A 14,820-nucleotide genomic window follows, 5' to 3' on the forward strand; every position below is an offset into this window, starting at 1 on the left:
ACTCTCTCAGTACTGTGAGGCTACAGGAGCAATAAGCTGCATTCATTCAAACTGCAAACCTTATTTTATTGCCAGTAACACTAAAAACTTTGTTTTGCAAAACATAGCACATGCAAATGGAGCACCTGACTGTGAAAAGCCAGCACTGTATGCAAATAAGCACCAGACTGAAAGCAGCATGCTTGGCTGGATTACTATTGAGTTTTAAGATCTGCACCAGAGAGAAGAGAGTGAAGTGCTTTTAATCAACAATGTAGATTTCATAACAATTGACAAATCAAATTATTTCTGACCGTTTATAAAATGTCAGTTTTCTTGGAGATTACATATAAAATGCATTTCTGTCTTGATTGTAATTGACTTGATTATATATGCATGCTGCATACTGTTTCTATAAAATAACTTAACATACACCTCTGTATCCTAACTACTTCTCAACAGAGCGGCTCCACAGCATTGCACATCATAGTACTGCAGGTGCCCCCTTTCTCTTCCTCTTGGATTCCCCATCCAAGTATCTAAAGTAATGACTAGACACAAGATTTGATTAGCTTCTGAAGAACTGAGTATTCAACTGGTATAAAGCTGGCCAAAAATACAGCAGTTTCGACCCCCCTCCAGAGATGTATTGAGAGATTTGAAATCTGAAATGGCTTCCTAACGTCAGTATAATGCTCACATCAGCGTGACTCCTGTAAGTAGCTTCACAGTGGAGTCACAGAGGAGCTCAATACCTACCACATTTGTTCAACAGGAAATACCTGATTGAAACACTCCATCTTGTTTACAGACTCCAGTCGTCCACTGTTGTTTATTTCTAAGAAATACTGATTTATTTTTTCCCAGGGTTTATGCCTCTTTATTACACTTATTCAATGTGTTCACAAGAACACTCAAAAGATTTTGAGGTAGGTAGTATACAAAAAAAAATGAGAAAAACATAATTAGGAATTCTATAATAACATAGGCAATGTTGAGATCAAGTAGTACTTGTGTTTATGCTTCTTACATCTCCTTTAAGCTGAGGGAACACAAGTCACTTCTTCAGGAACAGTGGCTGAAACCCGGTTCCAGGAGACCTAGTTTGAGGCAATTCTGCTGTATTATTATTATTATTATTATTATTATTATTATTATTATTATTTAGTCATTTAGCAGACACTTTTATCCAAAGTAACTTACAGAGACTAGGGGGTGAACTGTGTATCACAACTGCTGCTGCAGAGTCACTTACAATAGGACCTCAGTTTTACGTATCAAACCCCAAGTCTCCCCTGGTGCGTCATGGAGTAGCCTGAAACTTAGTCTGCAGAAGCCAAGTTTCAAGCCCCAAAGTGTCTTGCCTTAGCTTTAGAGAGATAGTCTTAATAAATAAAGGAATAATCTCTACATCTAAATGTTCTGAAGTATGTGAATATTATCCTTTTGATAATACAGTGCATGAAGGCTGTACATATCGAGGGTAGGGTTAAGTTACAATACTGCTGACCTGAGTTAAATCAGAGCTGTTCTTTCAGCTCCAGCAGTGAAGACCTTGTAGTCGAAGCATGGTGTTCCTGTGCTGCTGCCCGCACTTGCCATTCACCCAACGATGCTTTCATTTAATCATTGTACAAAATGACTAATGGCAGCCACCTGGCATATATAATGATAATTCAGCTGGGTGCACAAAGACTTGTGAGAGTTGTGTTGGCTTCCCACTGCTTTGTTCCTGCAGTTGTTGGCTTTGAGGGAAGGTGGCAATTACTGCACGATGAAATAAAAAAGTGAAATAAAGAAATGTAATAATTGTAATTATTTATAGACCACCTAAGTCAAAGCTGCTATTTCTGACTGAATTTGGGGATCTGCTATCTATCTTGACAGTCAAATATGACAGGATTCTTTTATTGGATGATTTTAACCTTCATGTTGACATTGATTCTGATTCTAACTCTTAGATTATATCTTGCATGTCAAAGGTCCTACGCATAATCTTGGCCATACTTTGGTTTAGCTGTTAAGAAAGTCATAACCCTAGATCTTCATATTTATGATCATCTTGCCATTCTTTTTGAGGTGAATCTGCCAGTGTCTACAAAGACTGGACTGTACATTTAAATCCCAGGTAATTAATTCTTCAACTGCTGCTAAGCTTTCTGATGTCTTGAGCTCATTACCACTCTCTGAGTCCTCATTAGTAGAAGAGCTGGTTAATACCTACAGCACCACCTTGACTTGTATCTTAGATACTGTAGCGTCAATTAAAACTCTGAGAATCTTAATTGCAATTTCATTATATTGCATGGAAGGGCCACCTGTTTAAGGAAGGCTCTGGCGTTGGCTAGATCATCATATTATTCTTTAATTGAAACAATAAAAATAATCCTAGATTTCTTTTTGCTACTCTAGATAAATTCATTAATCCTTCCCCTAATACTCCTACCCTTGATATTGGCTTCTCTCACAGCTGCAATGACTTCTTGAATTTCTTTAAAAATAAAATACTAGACATCAGAAATGAGGTTCCACAAACACCTGTGGAAGGACTCCAGCACAATTTTACCAACTACACCTATTAAAGCTACTATGGGGGCTTTTTCTCTATTTACCTTACAGGAACTGACAGAGCTAATTCGACATATGAGAGCTACTACATGCTCTCTTGATCCTATTTCTACAAAACTATTAAAAGATGTTCTTGGTGTTATTAATATTTACATTTAAAAAAATTATAAATTGTTCATTTTCCTCTGGAATAGTTCCCTCAGCTCTTAAGGTCGCTGTGGTAAAGCCTATGCTTAAGAAACACAATTTGGACCCTCAATAACTATAGGCCAATCTCCAACCTACCATTCTTAGATAAGGTTCTATAATGGTATATTCGAGAGGTTTCAGTTTGGTTTTCGTGCTGCACATAGCATTGTGACAGCCCTTGTCCAAGCTGTGAATGATCTGCTGGTAACCACCAGTATTAATTTTTCTAGATCTAAGTGTTGCCTTTGATACTCTACCATTCTATCCTACTGAATCGTCTTGAAAGCACTGTATGACTTTCTGGTCTTGTCCTATCCTGGTTCAAATCTTATCTTTCTGATAAATTTCAGTTCGTCTCTATTGGGGAGGTAAAATCGGCATTATCGGAAGCTGTCTGTTGTGTTCCACAGGGCTCCATTCTAGGTCCCTTGCTGTTTTCATTATATATGCTACCGTTAGGTGACATTATCTGCAGACACAGAGTGAACTTCCATTGCTATGCTGATGATACCAAGCTATATTTGTCCCTAAAGCCAGGAATTTCTTCTGCCTGGGTGTTATTGGTTTCTTGCCTTACAGACATCAAGCATTTAGTGAATTCAGATAAAACCGAGGTTATGCTAGTGGACTCACAGAACCAACTAAAAGGAAATGTGGGATTACATGAGCTTGACCCTTGCAGTCTCTCATCAAAACTTTATTTAACCAATTTCCATTTCTGATGCTAAGAGACTAATGCATGGCTTTTCTGGTGTCCCAAAACGTGTGGTATCCCGTTTGTAACTTGTTCAGAAAACTGCAGCTAGAATTCTTGCTAAAACCAGGAAAAGTGAACCTATTACCCCTGTTTTGGCCTCTTTACATTGGCTCCCCGTGCAGTATAGAATTGATTTAAAGATTTAGCTGTTGACTTACAAGTCCCTGAATGGATTAGCACCTAGTTATTCGCAAGGGTTACTGACCCTGTATCTTCCAAACCGCAGTCTGGGTCAACAAGAGCAACACAGGCAGTAGGGTTTTTTCTTGTAGAGCTCCTAAATTATGGAATGCTCTGCCTTTGTTTCTCAGGGAAGCTGGGACTGTTTCAGCTTTCAAGTCAAGACTTTAAACGCACTTTTATAAAATGGCTTTTTTTTTTTTTGTTTATCATAGTGGGTTTTAATGTAACTTTAAAATTGCTGCTTTTGTATTATTATGTGTACACCTGTTGTTTAAATGGTCTGACTGTGGCAGTTGTATGTGTGACATGCTATACAAATATATTGTGGTTTGTTCTTTTTTTCTGCTACGTAATGTACGTTGCTTTGTGATACTTTTAAATAAAAAGTGCTATATAAATGCAACAAATAGCTATATAAATATAGATGGCCTTGCAAATGGCCTCTCACGTCAAGCAGAGTCCTTCAGTCATCACTATCCTTTAGAGCCACAAAACCTGAACAGTGCGCCCTGTTCCAGCTGTGATCAGCTATCCAACAGCAATGACTGTAAAAACACCTCTCCAGCTGCTGCAGTCTCGTCTGCTGCACCAGCGATCACATTTACCTGCTGTGACTGTAGACTTACAGCTGCACCTCCGTGAGGCCAGCCACTGTGGATCTATAAATCAACACACTTAACCAAGGAATGGAAGAACAAAGTGTCTGCAGCACGACTGATATGATAATGTTGGGGTGCTTCATGACTAGGGTTAGGGTTAGGGTTAGGGGAGTGGGTTAGGGTAATGGGTTGGGGTTTATGGTTGAAGCTCAGTATTTAATGTCTGAAAGGGAGGCATTAAACAAAACTTATTATAAAAATATCAGATACTGATATTGGTGTAAGCCATGTAGAAGTGAATGATTTTTAGTGAATGATTTTAACTATTGAAGTGAATGATTTTAATGAAACACACACACACACACACACACACACACACACACACACACACACACACACACACACACATATATATATATATATATATATATATATCTGTCCTTAATGCAACAGACATTCACGTTTGCAGTTAAATGGGGCAGGTAAATTGATCTGAAACTATCCACAATGCAAAAGAGCCGGGCTCGTCTGTATTCCTGGTTATAGAGCTGTTAACCTCATCTCATTTCACTGACAGGGGGCAGATTCCACAATGGCAGTGCATCACACAGCACTGCCTGTTACACTCTCCCCCTTTAACCTCATCTCATCACAATGGCAGTGTTACACTCTCCCCCTTTAACCTCATCTCATCACAATGGCAGTGTTACACTCTCCCCCTTTAACCTCATCTCATCACAATGGCAGTGTTACACTCTCCCCCTTTAACCTCATCTCATCACAATGGCAGTGTTACACTCTCCCCCTTTAACCTCATCTCATCACAATGGCAGTGTTACACTCTCCCCCTTTAACCTCATCTCATCACAATGGCAGTGTTACACTCTCCCCCTTTAACCTCATCTCATCACAATGGCAGTGTTACACTCTCCCCCTTTAACCTCATCTCATCACAATGGCAGTGTTACACTCTCCCCCTTTAACCTCATCTCATCACAATGGCAGTGTTACACTCTCCCCCTTTAACCTCATCTCATCACAATGGCAGTGTTACACTCTCCCCCTTTAACCTCATCTCATCACAATGGCAGTGTTACACTCTCCCCCTTTAACCTCATCTCATCTCACTGACAGGGGGCAGAATCCACAATGGCAGCACTGCCTGTTATACTCACTACAACGTTATTATAATTACACTTCTCTATTACAGAGAGAATGAACAATTTAAAAACCACTGACAAGAACAACCTACTCTGCCTGCTATACAATTCAGCTGTGTGACCATGTGGTACATAGCCCATGATGGCATTGTTTTAAATGCTGCTTCTGTGCTGACAAAGCCAACAAATGATTTGCATGACTTGTTACTTGCTGCTTGTAAAAATGGGCATATAATAAAGAGGCTCCATGGACACTAGGGCAGTTTGGTACAGTTCAGGATTTTCAACTCATGCCCCAATGCATTCTGGTCAATGTAGTCCTGCTGTGAAAGGTACCTGAGACAGGTAAAATGTATCAGAATGCACTGCAATGGGAGTGAAAAGCCTGAACTGTTCCACACTCTCCTTGTGTACATGGAGTCCTATGGTAACCCTGACTTGTAATAAAGGTGTACAACGGCTTCAGTTAAAGTTGAATGCAGATTTTAATGTGAGCCGCACATAATGCTGGACACTGCATAAAATCCCATAGAGTTGAGAGGTTAAGAGAATATAAAGCAGAAGCACAAACAAAGCATCCAGAAAACCTTTAACATGCAATGCTGATATCAGGCCAAGTCAAACATTTTCAAAATACAGTCTAAACACTGAAGAGAACGGACCTGGTTCAGTGATTAACTATCTTTTGCTGATTTTGTCATCTGAGCAAGCTCTTTTTTTTTTTTTTTTGGATGTAGCAAAATTTACCCAGTTTAGTATTTTATTTGGGAACAGTTAAACTTACAGAGCGCTTGTACAGAAGAGCTGCCTGTACAGAACAACTACCTGTATATATGGACACCTCTCTCTTAACATATATACTGTCTCTCTACAAAGAAATAGAGCTGTGATACTTTAACTGAAACAAAAGGAAAAAGAAAGCACAATGAAAGAAATATCTTTACTAACCCACCCTCCCTCAGTGTGCTCCCTCACACTCCTGTGTCTTTACTAACCCACCCTCCCTCACTGTGCTCCCTCACACTCCTGTGTCTTTACTAACCCACCCTCCCTCAGTGTGCTCCCTCACACTCCTGTGTCTTTACTAACCCACCCTCCCTCAGTGTGCTCCCTCACACTCCTGTGTCTTTACTAACCCACCCTCCCTCACTGTGCTCCCTCACACTCCTGTGTCTTTACTAACCCACCCTCCCTCACTGTGCTCCCTCACACTCCTGTGTCTTTACTAACCCACCCTCCCTCACTGTGCTCCCTCACACTCCTGTGTCTTTACTAACCCACCCTCCCTCAGTGTGCTTCCTCACACTCCTGTGTCTTTACTAACCCACCCTCCATCACTGTGCTCCCTCACACTCCTGTGTCTTTACTAATCCACCATCCCTCACTGTGCTCCCTCACACTCCTGTGTCAGGCTGTGCCAGTCCCACCTGATGTGCATTTGAAAGGCAAAAGGCCTGAAAGCTACAGCCACACTTTTTGAAGCACTCTAACACTGATTTACTGCCAAAAGCTAGCAGCCAGAAGATTCTGTTAAGAAACATGTTTCTGTATAACTGACCTTAGTGTATAGTATTTTAATTTGAGTTAATGCCCCCTGCTGACTCCCAATACGCTCAGTAACTCCCTGCAGCCTAGGATTTAGGACACATAGGATTGAGGAACTCACACCATTCCCCCAGGAACTCTTCTGTGAATTATGGCACAGCACTTCTATTTTTTATTATTGTTTTTTTTTTCATTCGTCAGCATTTCCATCCCATAATTTGAAATTTATAAATGCACACGAACAGATGTGAAATGCATTTAAAACCCTAACCCTGATCTCTGTGGACAATAGAAATGCCTCCTAATTGCAATACTTACCCACACCTGGCTTTCGTTTTCTCAACAGAGCCACGGCATCACATTTTTTTATTTGTTGTAATAAATCCATGTTTGGGGAAAAAACTGCCTTCATATGCAAGGAATGGCAATATTTAGAGGTTATATAATAATTGGAAAATCTGCCAAATAATTTTTTTCAAGATGATGATGATGATGATGATGATGATGATGATGATGATTATTGTTATTATTATTATTATTATTATTATTATTATTATTATTATTATTATTATTATTATTATTATAAGTAGTAATAATAGTCCAATTTAAAACTCTATTTAGCATCTTCGTAAAAAGGCCTGTAAATGAAACAGAGTAAATGGTGCAGAGCAGTCTGTTTATAGCCCAGTGGTTGATAAAATCCATGATATATCGAGCGGTAGAAGAACGCAGGCAGTGTGAGAGCACTGCCCCTTTTTATTTGTTGATTAATTGGTTGACTGGTTGATTGACAGCCTCTTCTAAAGAATTGGGCTATTGCTTGTACCAGTAATGCACCAGCTTACAAACTGCAGGACACATCGCACACCCAGTCATAAACTACAATCTGCTGCTCAAGATTCTGTTGAATTATATAGGTACACTAGCTTTAACTTTTAACATTTTCTTCAAAGTATGTTTTTATGATATTTTACAAGAAGCCAACAACAGTCAGTTTCAGGAACATCAAAAGCAGATGTTGATAACCAGTTTTTAAATAACTGAGGAGTTAAGGGTTGTGAATAGGGCCCATTGTCTGTTCACTAATTCTCCATTCCAATACAGCTTTTTTACTGTATTACCACATGGCTATGACTCAAGGGCGAACCAGTATTCAGTGCAACAATGACTGCAATGCAATTGTGCAATCTTTAATCAATGGCACAAAAGTGTAGCAATGTGGGCTTGGCAGCACAATAGTATATGAAACTGGGGTCACATCCAGCCAAAGTTGCTTGCGATCAAAAGCCATTTTTAATCTTGCAGGCTTTTGTTGAACGGTTTCTATTGAGGCATGTATAATTGGCACTAGTATAATCCAACTTTACAGGCAGTCATATTGATAGGTGTGGAGGCTGAGCTATCCATTCAACACTTAATGTGGTGACCCCAATTCACAATGGCATTAATCCAGAACAATCCAGAACAGGGGAGGCCTAAGGTCTCCAGGTCTTTGTAGTAACCCTGTTCTAAATTGTTTTATTGAATGAACCAAACCTCCATCCAAACCCTGCAGTAATTCACTGTATATGTTGATTTTCCAGAATTACAGACCGGTTTGGCACATAAGACAATAGCAAACTAGTTAATAGCAAGAACAGAGTAGCTACTGTATTATTGTACCAATAGGCTCATGTACTAAATACAAATCTGAGGCACAGAAAACAGAACTTCATAAAAGCTTTGTGAATAATATCTGTGTCTCTTTATATGAACAATGGCAGACAGCACAACAGTCTGCACAAAACAGCTTTTCTGATTCCAGTAGAAGCAAATATTTGATTAGATCAACAGAGACCTGCGAAATCTGAGATGTTTAAATCATATCAGATGAAACATATTTCCCTTGCTGCCTTTAATAATGCAATTAAGACACCCAATCTGACACGCTAGAAAGTAAACTTGCAGTTATCCTTTCTGGTGCTTCGGGTGCCCGTAATGTAAGGAAAGACTTTGATATCATTGTTGTCTTTTATTGAAACTGGATAGACTGTGTTTTTATAATGTAGCAGTTTCTATAGAGGAATATAATACATTTCAAGAAGCATTTCCACCAACTGATTATACCACATCCAAGCAAGCACTGGCAGTACCGACAGAAGCGTATTTGAATTGTCAGTTGTTCTAATAATAAACTTTGAAATGGAGCTATGGGCTCTGTGACCTGGACAATGAAGAAAATATGTTTGCATTAATAGCATTTATATTTAAAAAATACAGAACCATTTCGAGTTAAATGTATTTAAAATTCAAGATGATCAAGTTAATAGGCTAAATTGCATTACCATATACATATATAAAACATTTATATTATCATTTCTACTAATTTCATAGGCTGCTATACAGCTTGGCATGTGTAATAAACAGCAGACCCAAGCAGACATGTTGGAAGGGGGACTCAGATACCTCTCTTTGAAATTCTGCAGTCACATTTGCTGTAGCTCTTACTTATCTGATAGTTTCCAATTAGTCACTATCAGATCAGATCAGTCTGATCTGAGTCCTATTGTGAAGGGCATTTTTCCCTTGGGAACACCACTTCAATATTTTTTTCTCAATAGTCAATATACAGTACCAGGAATTTCTATACAGCTATTCCAGTTCAATTCACTTCTCAACTAGTTACAAAAAATGTGTGGTTCATGTAGTAATAAAATATCCCAGCAATTGGATTTTAGAAATGGCAAGCAGGAAGACAAGTTCAGTTTAGCAGTACCAGAATTTGCAACTGCCTAATCTTTCATGTTATACAACACTCTTTCAATGCCTGGAGGGTTTATTCTTTCAACAAAGGTACAAATACTAACCTGTAATCCCCCGTGCCAGTGTGCTCCCTGTTCTGATATTCAGAGGAGTGCAAAACATTCTGATTAGACTTTCCCTTGAAGATCACCATTGGCATCCTCTTTAAAGTAAAAATCCCATTCAAATCCAAGGTAAGCACAATATTGCAGTGCTAAGTGTGCAATAGCACTACAAGCTTTAGGTCCATTGCATGTCTGTCTACTCACTGCACAAGGAGTGGATCAGAACCTGCTCCAGGCACAAGTGCTCCAGGGTCATTATCCTACTTGCAGTTATAAACCATGAAAATAACAACCAGCCCCAGCCCCAGTTGTTTTCATTCTGGGTGGGCTGTTATCTGGACTGGAAATGGTTTCATTCTGGTGCAGTGGTGGCACTTGGGAGTTCAGACATAATTCTGATTCAGAGTTTTAAGAAGCAATCCTGATATGAAGAAACAGAAAATGAAGCCAAGTGGATGTAAACAATGAGAAGTCGTCCTTGCTAAGAGGCATTCAGCAGATATTAACGATGCTGCTGTTACTGAGACAGTAAGGGAGAGGTGATGCAGTTCTAACAGGACGATTTGAATTCGAGGTGTGCCTAATAACCTGTCATCACCTATTCTATTTAAATCACTCGCACTTCACTGATTGGATTATTTATGTTACCTTTCTTTCAGAATCTTGATCTCATTTCTTGCTCTTGATTGTTCTGTTCCACTATAAGGGTTCCTGTCTAAGAAACAAAAAAAAATGGGGAACGTTGGTGTTTCTTTCTGTTTTGTTTTATTTAGTTTTACATGTACGTAATAACCTAATGCACAATGTGGAACAACACCACGCAGTTTGGGAGAACTCATTCCCTCTTGAGTCTTTGAGTGTGTAAAACATACATCGCAGTCAATAAACCAATTACATATATTAGTGGTCTTCCACTTGTCACATTGAGCATTGCAGCTGCTCAGAAAATGACGGTATCATTAAGGTACACAGAAAGAACAGGCGAGGTGTAGATAGACTGGAGGGAAGACATTAAAAACCATTGGCCACAAGAGTGGAGAACATCCTCTCCTTATCGTGGAAGGAACTAATAAACAAATATAGTGATAGCGAGAGCTTGCCAATCAGAAGACTTCAGTTGAGTATTTCAAGGCTTCAGAATGGTTGATCATTTTTATCAGCCAATGGTATCAATGCACGCAGTAAGAAAATGCTGGACGAAGAAATGTAATTTGTAGAAGGCACTTCCCTTATAAATGTTTTCCACAGTAAAAGCCTAGCAATGTGTAATAAAGTGCAGATAAAGCATAGGTAAGTATTGTAAAGACCAGCAAGGTATGGTAAAGCATATTAATAAACATGGCAAGCCATATTTTTCAAGAAAAAAAAGTCTGTGCTACTGGGGTGTATGCCAAAATGGCAAGGAAGCCTGCGTGAATTTAAACAAACTGGATCATCAACAGTGAGCAGAAGAATAAGCATCGCAAAGCCAACACAGTTCGGCACAATTGGTAGTCTCTGATGCCTAAACCAGGGTAGGCCTCATTCTACTGAACGCCACCCTTCCCTTTCCTGAGCAGTAAGCACCAACCAAAAATAAAAATGACAAAGACCGTGCTAAGATGTGACATGACTGTCCATGCTATGTTTGCATTCACTGTTTGTGTGCAGATTTACTATGCAAATGGTTAGTTAATCCTTTATGGATTAGCATTTTAATGTGACTTTAGAGAGATTAAAGATGCCCAATTCAAACAGAACAAGCTCTGAGATTTATTTAACCAAGAGTTCCACTGAAAACATCACTGAAGGTCCAGTACATGAGCCCTCTCTTCCAAAGAAAGCCAAATGTTGTGTGTCCATTGCTTCAGTCTTCATCATTCGTAGGCAGTGCTGGGGGACGACAGCCATGTTGTTCAGATCCTGTGTATACCGCAGGTCAGCAGAGTGGGATTCGTCTCCTTTGATTATGTTCTGTAATCACAGTGATGTATACTGTGGTTGTTTGTGTAAGAATGCAGTGTGCTGTGTAGGAGCATGCAAATGTTGCACCTTGGGCGCCCCTTCAAAAACAAGCTTTTGACATCCAAATGATCTTGCCGTGAAATTCAAAATAAATAAATGGTTCCAATCCCAACATCTTATTAGCCCTGCTCTAGGCTTGTGTCCATTTGCTTCTGATAGAAATGGAAGGAAATCTCAGAACTGATGAGATTGTTTGCTTTTTCTTCTTATCATGAATCACACAACCCCAGGCACATTGTTTCTACGCCATTATTTTTTTCTAGTTCTTTCAACTTAAAATATTCTTTTCAGGTCATTTGCTCAACAGAAGCCCCTTACGTCCAGCACCAAGCTAGGAGAATAAAAGCTTTCCTTAGATAAGGAACAAAGTACTGCTGGTTGATTTTGTCTCCAGTAGAATTCAATCTATCACATTTTATGTTATTGGAAATTAAAACACAATGGTGCAAGTGGAATTGGTTGCTAAACAGTAGGCAGGTCACCTCTCCTCGCTAGTGTTTTGTTGTTTTCACAATCATTGCAAACACCTGCCTGAAAATGCGTTGGCAATCTATTTGGTAAATGCAATCTGATGTGCAGGAGAGGGAGAAACAGTTGTCTTTTTGACGTGATCGGAATGTGTTTCTGTGTTAAATCTGCATGATGAGCAACTGTAGCTAGCTGCTCAGCCAAAACATTGAAACACAGGTCTCTACGGCAGGAGCACAGGGCTGCATTGAAACACAGGTCTCTATGGCAAGAGCACAGGGCTGTATTGAAACACAGGTCTCTACGGCAGGAGCACAGGGCTGAATTGAAACACAGGTCTCTACAGAAGGAGCACAGGGCTGCATTGAAACCCAGGTCTCTACAGCAGGAGCACAGGGCTGCATTGAAACACAGGTCTCTATGGCAGGAGCACAGGGCTGCATTGAAACACAGGTCTGTACAGCAGGAGCACAGGGCTACATTGAAACACAGGTCTCTATGGCAGGTGTACAGGGCTGCACTGAAACACAGGTCTCTACGGCAGGAGTACAGGGCTGGTATGAAACGCAGGTCTCTACAACATGAGCACAGGGCTGCACTGAAACACTGGTCTCTATGGCAGGAGCACAGGGCTGCATTGAAACACAGCCCTCTACAGCAGGAGCACAGGGCTGCATTGTTTCATTGGGAAAAAATGGTTTTAAAAGATCACTTCAAGAAAACATTATCTGATATTATTAAAAACAGCATTTACTAGCATCACCTTAGAGACAGTTAATGGAATCGCAAATGATTGAAGGACATGTTTATTCTTGAAAGGGTAGGCTGTTAACAGAGCCTCTGCCTTTCGCTTCTGTTTTTCTTTGTTTGACTCTGTCTTTCTTTCCATGGAAATTGTTTTCTGAAATCCACTGATACTAAACCTTGTAACGATATAACATGGGACCCAAGCTTGAAATCATGTTTAAAAAGGTTGATCAGTGGTGCCTGAGGAAATGTGAAAGACATTCAAGACATACCAATAATCTATTTGAAGGACAGATCCACGAATGATCAACCCAATACAAATCACACGTGAAAAATCAACCATTGAGTATACTGTAAAAATCCCATGCATGTGATCAAATCTTAAGTAAAAAAAAAAAAAAAACATGTTTTTTATGTTTAATAGTTCCTGAATATAATCTCCCTCTGATCCAAAATGCATGAGATGACGTCTCCTATGACAGAAGAGACAGCACAGATCTTGTTAGTTTATAGTATTCCTAAAGTATTGCTCTGTGGCTTGAATCAACATTGTTTACAACAGCAAACAAAAATGGTGTTTTAAAGCAGTTTTAAGCTGGTAAACGTCATAAATTCATTAAAGAGGAAGGTTAAGGTAGAGGCATGAACTGTATTTGAATGAATTACAAAATGAATGTGCCAGGTGTTTATACAAACAGTCTTGCTGAACAAACAGTATTATCAGCATCGTCAATATTGTGTGTTGATTTTTTTTTTTTTTTTTTTTTTTTTACTTTTTAAATCTTACGCCAGCTAATACATTTTGCATGACCGCTAAAATCTTAAGGCAGTTTCAGGTGTTGCATGTGGCGTTCAAAACAAACTGGGAAATGTTTCCAGGTGCTGCAGTTTCATAGTAATGTGTCTGTTCTTTACAATGCATGCCTGCCCTTTACCACCCTCTCACTGTGCTTCAGTTGGTCTTGGTGCCTCGTTAGGAATACTCGTCTTGTTTCCGGATCTTGATATGGGGAAATAGCCAAGATGACAACATTTAGTCTTTTTTAGTGCTAGTGTCTTAATCAGTGTCGGTCCAAGTGCACCAGAGACGAGCAGACAAAGAAATAGCTCTGCCATCTAGTGGTTATAATTGTCAAAACAACTGAACATCGCACTGTAAATTATGCAGTTCCGCTCTTTCATTGTATGAACCCCAAGGTAAATCAGACCCTACTGGCATAAACAAGGATGGCAACACTGTATAACGCTGGGGTACAGCTCTGGTTCCCAAGGGCTTTTAGAGGTTATCAATTGAGTAATTGACAGATAAATATCTAAATAGAAATGTTTAAATTGGTCAGTTAAATAATTAACAGAATGGTCTGACAAATATCTGGGCTGGAATGGCCCTCGTTGCTTTGTAGGAGGTTTAATTAGAATATATGGTTTCCTGTCGGATTACCATTTGTGATTCATCCAACAGCTCATAAAAATAAACTCCAATAGGAATATCAATTGCAATGCATCCAGAACACAATGTGTTATTTTATACACCGTTAATGTTAATACGCTGCCTTGTATCAAGTACAGGGACTGATGTAGAAAACCACTTGCTGCCATCTCCCCCTCACACAGATCCCTTTCTCACAGGTACAGTGAGCCTATCAAACATGTGCACAACGATTTGAAAGAGCAATACACTTAATACCAATGCAAAACGACAAGGGGAGTTTATTATTTATTTTAGCCCCAAACAGTGTTTTGTTCCCATCTTGTTGTTTTGCATTGAAAGTAAA

Source organism: Polyodon spathula, chromosome 3 (genome assembly GCF_017654505.1).
Source record: "Polyodon spathula isolate WHYD16114869_AA chromosome 3, ASM1765450v1, whole genome shotgun sequence".
Taxonomy (NCBI): domain Eukaryota; kingdom Metazoa; phylum Chordata; class Actinopteri; order Acipenseriformes; family Polyodontidae; genus Polyodon; species Polyodon spathula.